At 39.3% G+C, this 13,605-nt stretch overlaps 1 protein-coding gene across 1 annotated transcript in view; it reads left to right on the top strand.

Annotated features, from left to right (window-relative positions):
• The window catches only part of C1H4orf19 (chromosome 1 C4orf19 homolog), a 93,165-nt gene that overhangs the window by 79,321 nt on the left and 239 nt on the right, over nucleotides 1–13,605 (top strand). Inside the window, exon 3 of the transcript XR_005104775.1 lies at nucleotides 12,751–12,843. The gene's annotated coding sequence lies outside the window, so the exon portion shown is untranslated. The remainder of the gene's footprint in view (nucleotides 1–12,750; nucleotides 12,844–13,605) is intronic.

Here is a 13,605-nt window from a genome sequence, read left to right on the forward strand (position 1 = left end):
CCGGGCTGCCGCGGGAAGGCGCTGCTGGCGGGGTGCGCCGCCCTGCCCTGCCCTGCCTTGCCTTGCCTTTGACAGCGCGGGAGGGCCTGCATACGCTTCTGTAAGGGCTTTTCCGAGGCAGTTCCCCACCCCCAGAAGCAGGGCAGCATTGCTCCTAGACGTGGTTTTCGGAGCCCGGCCAGCCCCCGGCCCCCTCAGCAACGCTGGCTTGCAGCGGGAAGGCAAGACGGGGACGGTGCATCGTAGCCTGGAGGATCCGGGTCAGGCTAAAACGAGCCCTCGCCCCACTTGCTTAGTGTGCGATGTGTGCCGCGCTGGCTCCCGAGCACCGGGGGGCTGCGCCTCCATCGGGGGATTGCCCGCGGCCTCTCACCCCGGCGAGCTCAGGTGTCTCCCCTGAAGCCGATGGGCTTCAGCTGTTGCCAGAGGAGCCTCTCTGCCACAGCGGCCACGCTCACCCTGCCGGGAGGGAGCATCAGCCCTGCCAGCGCCGGGGCGCAGCGAGGCCCAGGGGCCGAGGAGACTGGCTGGGACAGCTGCCCTGCTCCGGGGGCTCCCCGGCACCGCGGGAGCCTGGGTGCTTACGGAGCCGCGCTGAAGCGACTTGGTGCGTGGGCAGGGCGGTGTGTCCCCCGCCCGGGGCTGCAGGGGCCTGTGGAAGCAGCTGCCACCACTGCAGCATTCCCACCAGGACGCACAAGTGTCCAGAAATTAAACGTGGTCCTGCAGTGACTGCCCCTTAGCGCGCAGGGACATTGCTCATGCTCGTCCTGTTACCTCTTCCCATCTGCGAGGCCTCAAATTTATGCTTTATTCCTTTATTCTTCATAGCTAAACTCCAGGTTAGATTTACACTCTGGTAAATTAACTCCTGTGCTGGGGCCTTGGGACACTTTGGGTTTCAGCATCTGCTGCTGGACTTTTCTACGGACATGGTGTGAAACCAAGTCCTGTTCCTGTATCAAGGCAGAGGTGATTATAGCTCCTGGGTACTTCCAAATACATTAAATGATTCTAGTCTAAAGAATGTATTTACTTGCTTATTTAAATACCTAAGCAAAAAACACCATTCATTTAAGAAGCAATATAGCAGTAATTATAAAGGCAGATATATTCTTGAATTATTTTTTCACCTAGTACCAATGATGTGTGCAGAAATATTCTTAACAGTCACTGACTAGAGCTATCCGCAGCCAGATTCAGTACACCAGACTACCACCTTCCTGTCTGGGACAATCAACCCATGTGACATCTCCTCCCCCTGCCCCCTACCCTACCCTGGTGGTCTTTTCTGGTAAAGAAAATATGCAGACAATTGTGTCCTCAAAAATAGTACCTCAGTACCGTTTGTGCACTTGAAGAAGATAAAGCAGTCTGGAAACTGCAGCTCTGGAAGTAACCAAAGCATTTTAACTCTTTTCTTCTGTGCTTGACTGTCAGGTCTATTCATGGTACAAACTGTAGCCACTGTTTTTTATTAATTTGTTTTCAGAGATATATGTATAAAAAATCAGGATGATTTAGTATCAGAGATAAACATGTTGACAAGCAAAAAGTAAAAAAGCTGTCTTTTATCCTTCCAGGCACAAGGGAAAAAGGCCTTTCCAGAGAATAAGCATTTTCTGAGTGTAGTGACAGAGCGCTACTGATTGTTTAGATACTTGTTTACATTTCCATTTTTAGCATCCATTAGTACCATGATTTTACAATTCCTTTCACAATTCAAAGTTCAGTCCTGATAGAAGCAAATTCTGAAACACTTCAGCTGAATTTGACTATTTGCTCATCATCAGCATCCAAATAGAAAAAGCAGTACAGCAGTCTTGAGAACAGATGATTTAAGTAATCATAAACAGTTATGACATAAGTAATAAAAATAAAACGTTAAAGCCCAGGAAAAAAACCCCAAAGCTACAGGATACAGTACATGAGCAGAATAAGTGGGGATTGCTCATTGTCCTTTTTTTTTTTTTTTTTTCAAGTGTAACTTGTGTATCAAATCAAATGCTCAGCCTGAAGGAATTAAGGAATTTAATGAATATAATGTTTACAAATGGAAATACCTCTTCTCAGTCAAGTAGATAACCAAGAACATGAAATCTCAGATTTCTTCTTATTTGAAGAATTGGTGGGAGACTGATTTATTTATTAATAAAGAAAACTAACAAGGAATGAGTAGAACTGTGCTTTTCAACAGAAGAGGAAGGCAAGCAGTAGGAGATAGGGTTCTTTGCGCTTAGAAAAACAAGTCTTTCTTCCTTTTGGATTTCCTACAGAAAGTACTGCTGCTCACCTGAGTTGTCTCTGTTCTGCCTTTCAAACTTTGATTTATTCTTTTTTTGAGGGTGTAGTTCTGTGTCAACTGCACTCAGTGTCATGAAGGAGACAGACTCAGAGAGAGGGGGAATCCTTCTTTCTCGTTAAGTATAGCACTGCAGTTCCCAGCTCACAGGTAACTGCAAAAATTCAGGATTTCTGAACCAAATCTGACTTCATGGAACAAGCTCTCCAGAGGTAGATTTTATCTCAGTGTCTCCCTCTGACTTCAGAAAGATTGTACTTTATTAAAAAAAATAAACAGCAATTTGAGAACCAATCTGGGTTTACAACACAGCTCACAAGCAGTGAACTGGTACAGTTTCTGCGGCAGTGATTTCCAGCCCTTCTTCACCCACTGGAACAAACACTCCAAACACAGAGGAAATCTTTAAGTCAGCTTTGCCACTAGAAGATCTGTGAAACCACTTGCCAGCTTTTACAAAGAACAGTAAACCTCACTCAAAACACTATGAACACTTAACAGACTCAAAACTAAGTTGCAGTGGGGTTTAGTTGATGCTATCTATGTCATTTTTTCCTTCAAGGCTTCTAGAATGTATCTTCAGTTTGTTCCTATTACTAGAGAGCATGATGAGTTAAGAAACACGTAAACAGTTTTTCTAATGCAAACCAGTCAAGGAATTTTCTTCTTTACGTAGTCTTTGGCTTTACACTACTAATTCTTGACACTTCATCTGAAAACCAAATTTAATGATCTTATTTGGTACTTAGTTTGTGCATACACTTTGAAGAGTTTAGGTTTTGCCTTTTTGGTATGTATTATTCTGTATTTCTGCATTTCCCTTGTAAGTCCTCTCTGCTGTTACTGGAAATCTGGAAAACATATGTGCCTTTTCTTGACCTTTATAACTAAGACACAATTAGGTTTTGCTTGATATTTCTCTGTTATTTTATTTTGAGTCACACTTACATATTATTTAGAGCACGTCCTATTAATTAATTTCCCACATTTTTCCTTTGTTGTTTCATTGCTGACTTTCCTTATTGGAAGACTTCTTCTGGATTTCATTTTTATTGGTAAGAATGCCTGAACAGGTCAGACAACTAGCCATCCTCATTTCTAAGTCACAGAAAGAAAAAACATTGGCAGCAGTAAGAAGACAGAGAACCCATTGCTTTCACATCTTAAGTGACATGGTCTTAAACTTCAAAACAAAGAAAGTGACACTGGAAATGTCACATCATCAAGCACTTTCATATGATTTAACTAGATTCTTCATACAGAACTTGAAAATCTTTGAGCAGGATGCTAATTCCACAATTAACTATATATATAGATAAGTATGCTTGAAAAATTCTCTATTACATGTATGCACAAATACCTTAGTGTAAAGCTGACCAATGTTAGTGCTAGTAAAGCCTGAACACATGAGATTGCCTTTGAAATTCAAACGGTCCATATTCCCACATCATTTAGTTGCTCAGTTTTATTACTGGAATCATAGTTAAGACACAGGTTTCTTTGTCTCTGCTGTCTAAGGGTTCTTTCTCAAAGCGTTCTTTGTATGTATTATCTATATGTTCAAGGCAAGAATACTTCTAAAACATTTTAATACTGCATCCAAATACCAACAGTATTTAAAACACTCAGATACATCAAAGAAGCACTCTTTGGTAGCGGTAACTCACCTGACAGTCGTTTACTTCACAAATCAGAACAAGAAAAATAATAATGTAGAAGTATTAAAAAAATATTAACTTCAGGAGCAGGGATGATGAGAAAAAAGCAAATCAATTTGGTGAGTAAGATGTTAGGTACTTATAAAACTCAAGTTTAATTTTTGGTTTCTGGCAGACTATTTTTTTTTTCCTAATGTATTCATAAGCTCAATTCTTCTTTCATAAAACAGCTATTACAAATCTCTGTTGGACTGAGACCACCTCTTAGTATTTGTGTCTACAGTCTGAAGACTAGGAAATCTTGTGTATTATTTTATGGTAAATTATATATTAAAAAATAAAATCAAATACATGGACCCAGACAGTGTAACCTACCTTGATGTACTGGTTTCGGCTGTGTGGAACTTAGCTGCCTCCTGGAGTTAAACCATGTCACTTGGAAACGGTACCTCTAACTCAAAGCAGCTATATTCATCAAACCTTTAGTTAAGAAAAAGTTGTGAGGAACACTCCCAGCAAACTGTTTAAAAGCTAAACTCCTAATGATTACTTTCTACTTCGCCCAGTATGCAGCTGTTTCTGGTGATGAAAGTAAATGTATTTCTGAAAGGTATTGCCTTACATAAAGGTACCTAAAGGGGGCCTAAAGCTGCAGAGGGACTTTTTATGAGGTCCTGTAGTGACAGGACAAGGGGTAATGGCTTTAAACTGAATGAGGATAGATTGAAATCGCGTTTTAGGAAGACATTCTTTACTGTGAGGGCGGTGAGCACTGGAACAGGTTGCCCAGAGAAGTTGTGGATGCCCCATCCCTGGAAGTGTTCGAGGCCAGGCTGGGTGGGGCTTTGGGCAACACGGTCTAGTGGAAGTTGTCTCTACCAGTGGCATGGAGGTTGGATCTAGATGATCTTTAAGGTCCCTTCCAACCCAATCCAATTCCATGATTCTGTGTTTCTATGATCTGCGTGTGGATTGAAAAAAATCTATTGAAAACAAGAATTGGAGCCTAGCACATCCCTCCAGGATGCCAGCCCTTAACATTATAGCAGTTGTGGTAGGGAATAAAGAGGGAAGTGGTGCAATTAGCTTTAATTCTGAAAACCGTTGTGGTTGCCATTATATTTCCTGAGATGCCAGATCCTGTTGATAGTCCTGTTGATAGTTGATAGGTGTTCCCTGTGAGTGCCTGGTAGATAGAGCTCTCCTCAGGGGACTGGAAGAGAGGAATGTTGAAGTTCTGGCTTCTGATCGGGTTTAGGCATGATTTGGTATTAACTAGGTCTGAAACATGAAAACAAATGTGCTTTTAAAGCCTGGGAAACTTTAAAGGCTATGCTACAGCTTCTTAGGAGGCTCAGCTGTCTCCTAAGTTTAACAGCCTTGGGCTTCGGTAGAATATAAGGAATTGCATGTTACTACATCAGCTTCTTGGAACATAAGGAAAAGAGAAGATCTTGAACAGATACCAAAGGAGCTTCTGAGCTTGACAGGAGGACTAAAGGAAAACAGCAAAGTCCATCCTACGCTTAAAGGAGTTGTGAAAGAAGACTAGTGGGTTTGAATGTTGTGGAGAACCGTATTATGAATATACAATATATGGGGTGGCTTGCTTGGTGTGTGGTAGAGGCACAAACTGAAGTAGCGCAAAGGAGTCCCTAGAGATGGCACCTTTTTCTGAGTTTTATGCTGGCACAGTTGTTAAGAAATTTATCACACAGTAGTTAGCAAGTAAAAATCATCATGTAAATACTATATTAAAGTTTTACCTTGTAATATTTATTTTAAGTTAATTAAAAATGAAGCAAAGGTCTACAGTAATGAAACCAAAATCCACTGGCTCCCATTCCCCATTCATACATGATTATGAATTAATCTGGTGGAGTTTGAATTTGTCACAGCTGAGCAAGTACTCATTGGGGGAATTAAACGATAGTACTGGTGGGTGGAAAACAGGAAAGCCCAGTAGTATTGTGTGAAGTCACTAAGCATGAAAGAATTTGCTTCATTAATGGCCATATTACAAATAGTGCATTCACAGCTCTGGATGCCTAAAGCTATATATGTACATATAAAAGGAAATAGAGAAGTATAAATATTCTATTAGTATTTTGATCCATCTCTAATAATTTTGGCAGCATCCATAAATAAAAATGGCAAAGTAACTGAAGAATGTCACTTTTGCCTTTCGGCAACCAGGGAAGCAGGAAGGACAAATGGAGACATGTGTGTGGAAACCTGGAACCGCTTCTTGGTTCTGCAGTGACTTTGGCTGGCTGTGTAAAAGTACATCTGAGTGGAGTCCCTCCCCATCCTCTGCCTAGGGCAGACTTGCAGTGTGTGTTGCATTGCAGCTGTTTTCCAATTCCCAGAGCTAGTAAGAAGATCAGTACAAATTAAAAAGCCTGGATATTCAAATTAACTAATTCTACTGACTTGTTTTATCCAGCCAGGTTGAAGATACTTGTTATCCTCATCTTCTCTATCCCTGTTCCTATTTGGAAAACAAAATAACTTTCTGATCTTTGAAGTTAAATGATTTTTGTGTTCAAAACTTAAGATTTGAAGTAAGTCTCCCTTGTTTCTGAGATTTGATCATCAATAACAAACTGCCTGTCCTGTAATATGATAGTACTAAATTTATTTGAAAAGGAAAGTTACAAAGTATTTTGTAAAGTATAAATATTAATCAAGTGTCCATATAATAGATAATTCAGGAGTGACTTTGCCCAAATGCAACAAAGGGATTTGCTTTTCAGTAGAAATGGACTCCTTGGCTCTCCTCATCTTTTGGCTTTTTTTATAGGCCAGCCTTTCTAAAGCAGGCCTCTGTCTCCAGCGCCATATGAGTGATAGCAGTTAAATCCCTGTAAGAAGTGATTAGTAATGGCAAATGTGCTACCATGGACTCTTCAGAAGTAGCTTTGTATTGAATTTGCTCCCTTGTGATTTCATGAAAGGTTTGGGTTTTTTTCTTTTTTGTGAAATATATAAAGAACTAATATGAAACCAATTACTTTTTGATTATTTTTCTTCCATCCTGGTGTGACATAAGAGTAAAAAAGGTAGTCAAATAGTAATAATTTGTATAGATTATGTCCCATGCAGCTTTATTGTGGAACACAAAAAAAACCCACACACCTGCTGAAGGTTGTAATGACAAAAAACAGGCTATAAGAACACAATGACAGTAAACTAGTAAGGAGATACAGCATAAATGTATGTATCTGGCATTCACATCTGGAGATTTGTGGTCCTGGCCGGCCAGCAACATTTATGCTTAGCTGTATACTGCCTAGCCACTTTCGAGGGTTTCTCAATCCTCATCTCAGAAGCCGCTTTCTCAGTTCTTAGTCACCCATAAGTAGTATTTTCAAAAAAAAAAAAAAAGAATCTAGTTCTAGGAATTATTAACTTAATTTCCTGGAAGAAGAAACTATGTAGACCTCCAAGAGACCTCTAGCAAAGGATGTAAGTGCTTCAATTATTAGCTTAGAGGCCCACTTGCTTATAAAAAGCCCTGCTTTAAGTTGAACATGCTGGCTGTGAAGGTGGAATAGCACATTCATTCAAAGTAATACTGAGGCTGGAACTATCAAAGAAAAACACAAGTCACGCTACTATGCTAACACTTCCTCATACATTTTCATAGGATGAAAATCTGGTAAGTGATCTGTTAGGCTGATAGGGTTAGGCTTCTTGACCAGACTATTAGCTACCACATTTAATCTCCTTAAGCATGAACATATGATGTGGCTAAAAGCCCAGAGCCAAGTAAGTAATCACTAAATAACAATTTAAAGTCTTAGTATGTAGAGGACAGCCTTGATTTCCTCCAAGATTTCAGAAGCATGCTCTACTTTATGCAGATATGACGCACCCAGTTTGCACTCAAGGAGCTTGGTTTAAAACTCAGTCAAGAACAGATCTGTCAAAATAAACTTCAAATCTTGTTAGACCTTTTTATTTCCACTGCTTTTATATGAAACTCTTCAGATAAGAAATCACAAACAGACTGAAAATCTGTAGGGAGAGGGAAAATATTTGATTTTAATTCCAGTCCATTGTATTCACAACAGTATTTCTATTCATCGATTCTATTGATTCTATTCATTGATTATTCTATGTATAATCTCTGGTAGGTCACCAAGCAATTAGAGCCAGAGAACACTTAAAAGCAGTTGTACACAAATAAAGTTAGAAAAATATATATGCTGTAATGCAGTAAGATATACAGTGGATGTAGTTGTATGGATACTTATTAAATGTAACATGCTAGATATTATTTTGGTACTTTTCTGGCAGAAAATGTTTGGGTTTTCCTAAAATAGTATGAGTATTGGGAATTTCTGCAGCTCCTTAATCTTGCCTTCTCTAAGCCCAGCTATGCAGTAATCTTCAGACCAAGGTAGCATCTTGCAGTAACTTTTTTTCTCTGGAAGATGCAGAATAGTTTATTGAAAAGGACTGAAATGAAAAGGGCTAGGGAAATCTTACCTGATTTCTGATGCACAAAGTTTTCATTGTACTAACAAGACCTTGTTGGATCAACTACCTGGGAGTGTGGATCTGAAGCACAGTTGATTCAGAAGTTGATTCAGTTTTGAAGACTGAGAGGGAGCTAGGGGATGGATGGAGGTAGGAGAGGCAGGTGGCTGAGAGTCTAGAGAAAACTTCTCAATGGAAAGAGAAGCTTCCTAGAGCTGGTCAGGAAATAATGTCCCCTGACTGTGAAGACTTACAAGGTTTTGACAGATTTTTGTCTTTCATATCAGGACAAAGCTGAGATCTGAATCACGATTAAGTCAGAATATTCTTTGTTTTAACAGCTCATGAACAGTCAGTTTTTGTGACAGCTTTAAAAAGGTAAAATATGTAATTCTGAGAAGTCCATTTCCCTCCCTGCCCCCCCCAAAAAATATAAATAATTATATTATTTACAGTATAGTATAGTATATTGTGTATATATACACATATACTATAATTATAGTATAGACTAATGTTCTCGTTTGTTTGCTTTAAATTAGTTAGAATTTTCACTGGCAATAGAAAATAGTATAATCAGAAAGCAACTAGTGCCAAAGGCCAGCAGGGGTGCTGAGAGTCACTCTGGGGGAAAGGAGAAGGCTCAGCTGGTAAAATGGACTCTGATGCTGTTTTTTGAAGAGGATCTTGTGACGATAAGAAAGATCCTGGTGCCTTTCACCGAATGTCACAAACCTGGGCCTGCCCTGGTTAGATTAAGACCATTGCAGAGCTCATCTACCTTTAGAGTCACACTTTCAAAAACTGTAGGGGTTAACTTTGATACAAATTCCGCTTAAACAATAATTTTCTTACCAGAAGGCAGTGTGCTTTTTTTGAAAGAAACAAGTCGATTGTGCTCTGAAACAGTGGTAAATAAAGGAGCTACTCATCTTTCATGTTTTGTGCGGAGCATGGGGACTTGTTAATTGTCCTCATTACTCTGCTGTACCACCTGCTCTTTCCACAGGATTTGAGATAAATATATTTTACAGGATTTTAATAGGTGTGTGATAATTAAATTAATATGAAAATCATCTTGTAGATAAATAGGTGTTTTGGTTAGGATATGCCTATACATATCAAGTCTTAGCAAGTTAGTTTCTCGGTAGGGTGATGGCAAGGATGGCAGGCATGAAGAGTAAATTCATTAAAATACATGACTTCAGATATTCCCAAACTGTTTAATAAATGCAGTCAAGCTTGTTGCAGTATGATGACAGATAAAACATACTGCAAATGGTGGGATCAGGTTCACTTGTTTGCAGAGGAAGGAGACAAAAAAAGCAAAAAAAAAGCTTTTTTAAGCAAAAAGCTCAGTGTGTTAGCCTTCGTTTTGGATATGGATAAGTTGTTTAATTTCCTTCTGGGACTGGAATGACTTAAATTCATGGGTTCTGTCTTGCTAAACAGAGCCCTAATCAAAGAGTTGTGGAAGCTGAGGTTGGCTGCTCTGTTTCTTAATTGTGGATGGTGTTCTGCTTGGTCCAACCAGCCAAATCTTCAGAGCAGCAGAAACTAGTCAGCAGTATCTTGTGTCCTAATCACAGGAATATAAAGCAATTGTCTTTTTTCCTGCTACCTCAATGATTATTTGAAGGGCTTTTTATACTTAAAACACTGTCTAAATCTCAAAACATTGTGCAGTTTGATGATTTAACACACTGCCAGAATACATAGCTCCAGTCTTCTGAGAGAATACAGCAAATGAAGAAATGGACTACTGTGAAAATAGAGAAACTCCTCCATAGTTTATAATTCACTTCTCCTTATTAATTGTTTCAATAAAATACTTAACTTTATGTTAAGTCACCTGTTTCTTATAAAGTGTTCTTGCTATTTACTTTCAGGAAAGCCCCAGCTTTGGTATAAAGCAAGCCAGTTTCTTCCTGCCAGAGTACTTTCTAATGGGAATGGGGGCGGGAACAAAAAGGTATAGGCAAAATTGCTTTATAACCAGCCTAGACTTGCAAAGCATTATCTCAGTGTAATAGTGTAAACAATATTAATACATTACGATGAGGACAGACTTGTAAAGGATATTTTTTGTATGAATCACTGTACGCCAAACACTAATCTGCAATAATCTTATCCTTAACAGCGTTACTGCAGGAGCAATACTTGACTCAGCTTTCCTCAGGAAAGGCACTGCCTAGAGTTATATTAGTGCCTAGATAGATATAATATATTATATCTCTCTATAATATCTGTACAATATATGATATATATCTCCATCATATGTGTAATGTATAATATATTATAGAGAAATAACCTAGAATTATGTTAGGTAAAAATCCCAGATCCTTAAACACTTCACAGGGAATGTATAAGTAGGATATCATACTAGAGTTTTTTTCCTAAGGATTCATTTGACCTTTATTCAGCCTCCTAAAGTAAACACCTAAATTATTCCACAGCATCCCTCAAGAGTGTTAAGTCAACAAAAGGCCTTCTATCTCCAAATATTTGCTTCTGATGATAGCACACTACAAATAGTAGCCATAATCAGGATTTCCACCTGATGTTTGTAAAATGTAATCTTGTCTTGGCTATAGAGGTCCTATGGTAAAGGTCTTACTGAATATTTTCACATTCCTTCAGTTCAAAATGTTTTGACTCAAAAAAAACAAAAGCATTTTTTTCCAATGGTGTTTGTCCACACACCACATTAAGAACAGAGTGCAAGCCAAATCAGACAGTGCTGCTGTGTCCTCCACTTAATTCTCCACTGCAAGGAATCCTGACAAGAGGATTCTGTTTCGCCTTTAAAGTATGAAATACCCTTTTTCAAACCCCAAATCAACCTCAATTAGTGGTGTAAGTTCTGTTGAGAGAAAATGCCATTAGATAGTAACAGTCCATAAACTTAGTGTTAGTACTTTATGCTGCTTCCCTCTCAGCTCTTCCTCCTGCCTTTCTGCCAGAGCGGCTGCCATGGGCTGCAGGAAGGCTTGGATGCAGGAGGACCGGCCCCTTGGGCTGCTCAGAGTAACTGGAGCATCAGAGTCTAAGAGGTGCTAGCGAAGTTGGCATTTGCCATAGATTACATTTGTGGTTAAAAGCAACACAGCTTTTGACTCTGCTTTTCATGCAATTTATAATTGAAAAGCAGCAGAAGTCTAGCAAAAGAGTAAACGACAGCCTGAATTACATTTTTCTGTTAGGAGACAAATTATACAGACAAATTTTGCTGATTCTTTTGGGGCCACTGATAGTGTTAGAGCTGGAAAAAAAACAGAGATGTGATCAGAGTAACAGGAAGGGGAGCAAGAGCTGATTAATCAGCACACTGTCAGTGGTCCTCATTGCTAAAGCTGATGTGGAAACAACATTACAGTGTTTGCGGGAACCCATAAGAATAAATGAGAACAAAACTTGGAAGTGATTGAGTGAAATCAGCGGTTTTCTGAAGCAGGACATTCTGCTCCAACAAAACAGGGCAGATGCTGATGGCATGGTTTTCTCTTCATAAAATCACTAACTGGTTTAGGTTGTGCCTTTTGAAAGAGCCTGACAAAGCTCTGACTCTGGCAGAGGACACCTGACATGCACTTTCCAGTCACAAAGTCCACAGCCACTTCCTGAGGTAGGGAGCACATAAATCAGGCTAGGTATCAAAATAAGTTCAGATGAGCATTGCAGAGCAAGGAGCTCTGCACCTTAAAATAGGAACACAGATCTGTTTTAGCAGCTGAAAAGGTTACCAGCTCCAATATAGCCATGCCAAGAGCTTGTGGTTTATCCAGCTGAGGAAACATTGGCATGTGATCCTTGCCTGTCACACAGATATCTGCTTACATGCTTTTTCAAAAAGGAAATAGTAGTGTTTTCAGGTTAACTTAGGGTGGTGAGTATGGTGGGGAGAGGGATTACTTTTGGTCCTTTGTGCATTCTTGAGTTCCCCGCCCCCTTCCCCCGCTGTACAGGTAAGTAAGGCTTATATTGCTGATTGTTTCTCTGTTCAAAGGGCTGTAATACTTCCAGTGGATGATGAACAGACAACCCATTTGTAGTAAATAATTCTGTGGAGAACTGCCCTATTGACACCTGGGATTTTGTCTCATTCACTCCTTCACTCTTTATTCCAACCTTTTTTTTTTTTTTCTATTTTCTGACTTTTTTAGGTTTATATTAGTCTGTCTAGTCCATTGGCTATACCTGTAAATATTCCAAATAATGATGGAGATTGGGGTTTTGTTTGCTTGTTTGTGCTATGGCCAATGCATTTTCCTTTCTTTGACAATTAACACTTCTCCCTGTGTTTAACAGTGATGTTGACATCATATTTGATGCCTCAGTGCTGGCTGACCTATTGGGAACCTCTAAGTCATCCAAGCAACCGAGAAGGATCCTAAGTAGCTGGTAAGTCATACAGTATATGTGAAATGGAAATCATGGCTCATTGTTTCTCTGAGGAGCTTCTGTCAGCTACAAATAAATCACTTCATTAGAATTTAACTGGTAAACTGCAAGTCACTTCTGAGTCACTGAGGAAAGAAGTCATTTTACATTTGAAAACCTCCCTTTTATTCACTGCCACCCTGAAAACTTAGTTAATTGTCACTGTAATTCTCACAGCACTTCAAATGCACATGCTTTGCTATCTTCAATATTGGCATCAGGTTCACATCACATTAAGCCTTTAAGGCAAAAGAATCAGAGATGCCACATTAAATTAGTTTGTCTAGAACTCTGATTAAAATTTTACTGTAATGAATAGGCAATAAAATGAAGGTACTTCAGGTATCTTCAAAAGTGTAATGGCTGTCAGCTAATGTAAGACTGAATTCTGTCTTCAATGTACATTGTTGCCTTACCTAGAAGATGGACAAGTCAAGAAAAACCTCCACCTTTATGTCAGAAAAAAAGTGATACAAAAGTGTTACACTGGTTCTTTTCAGTACACAAACGCATTAATGGGAGATGTGGGACAACTGATATTCTTCACATTGATACATTATTTTTTATATAAGACGGTTTTTGCTTATGGAACGCACCAAGTTTTTTCAGTGGCACAGAAAGTAAATCTGAGTAACTGCATTGGTTTAAAATTGTTTTAATTGTCAGTGGTTGCTAGCCTATTGTCTACAGCTGTAAGATTTTAAAAAATGCTGTATTTTCATG

This window comes from Falco rusticolus, chromosome 1 (assembly GCF_015220075.1).
Source record: "Falco rusticolus isolate bFalRus1 chromosome 1, bFalRus1.pri, whole genome shotgun sequence".
In the NCBI taxonomy this organism is placed as follows: Eukaryota; Metazoa; Chordata; class Aves; order Falconiformes; family Falconidae; genus Falco; species Falco rusticolus.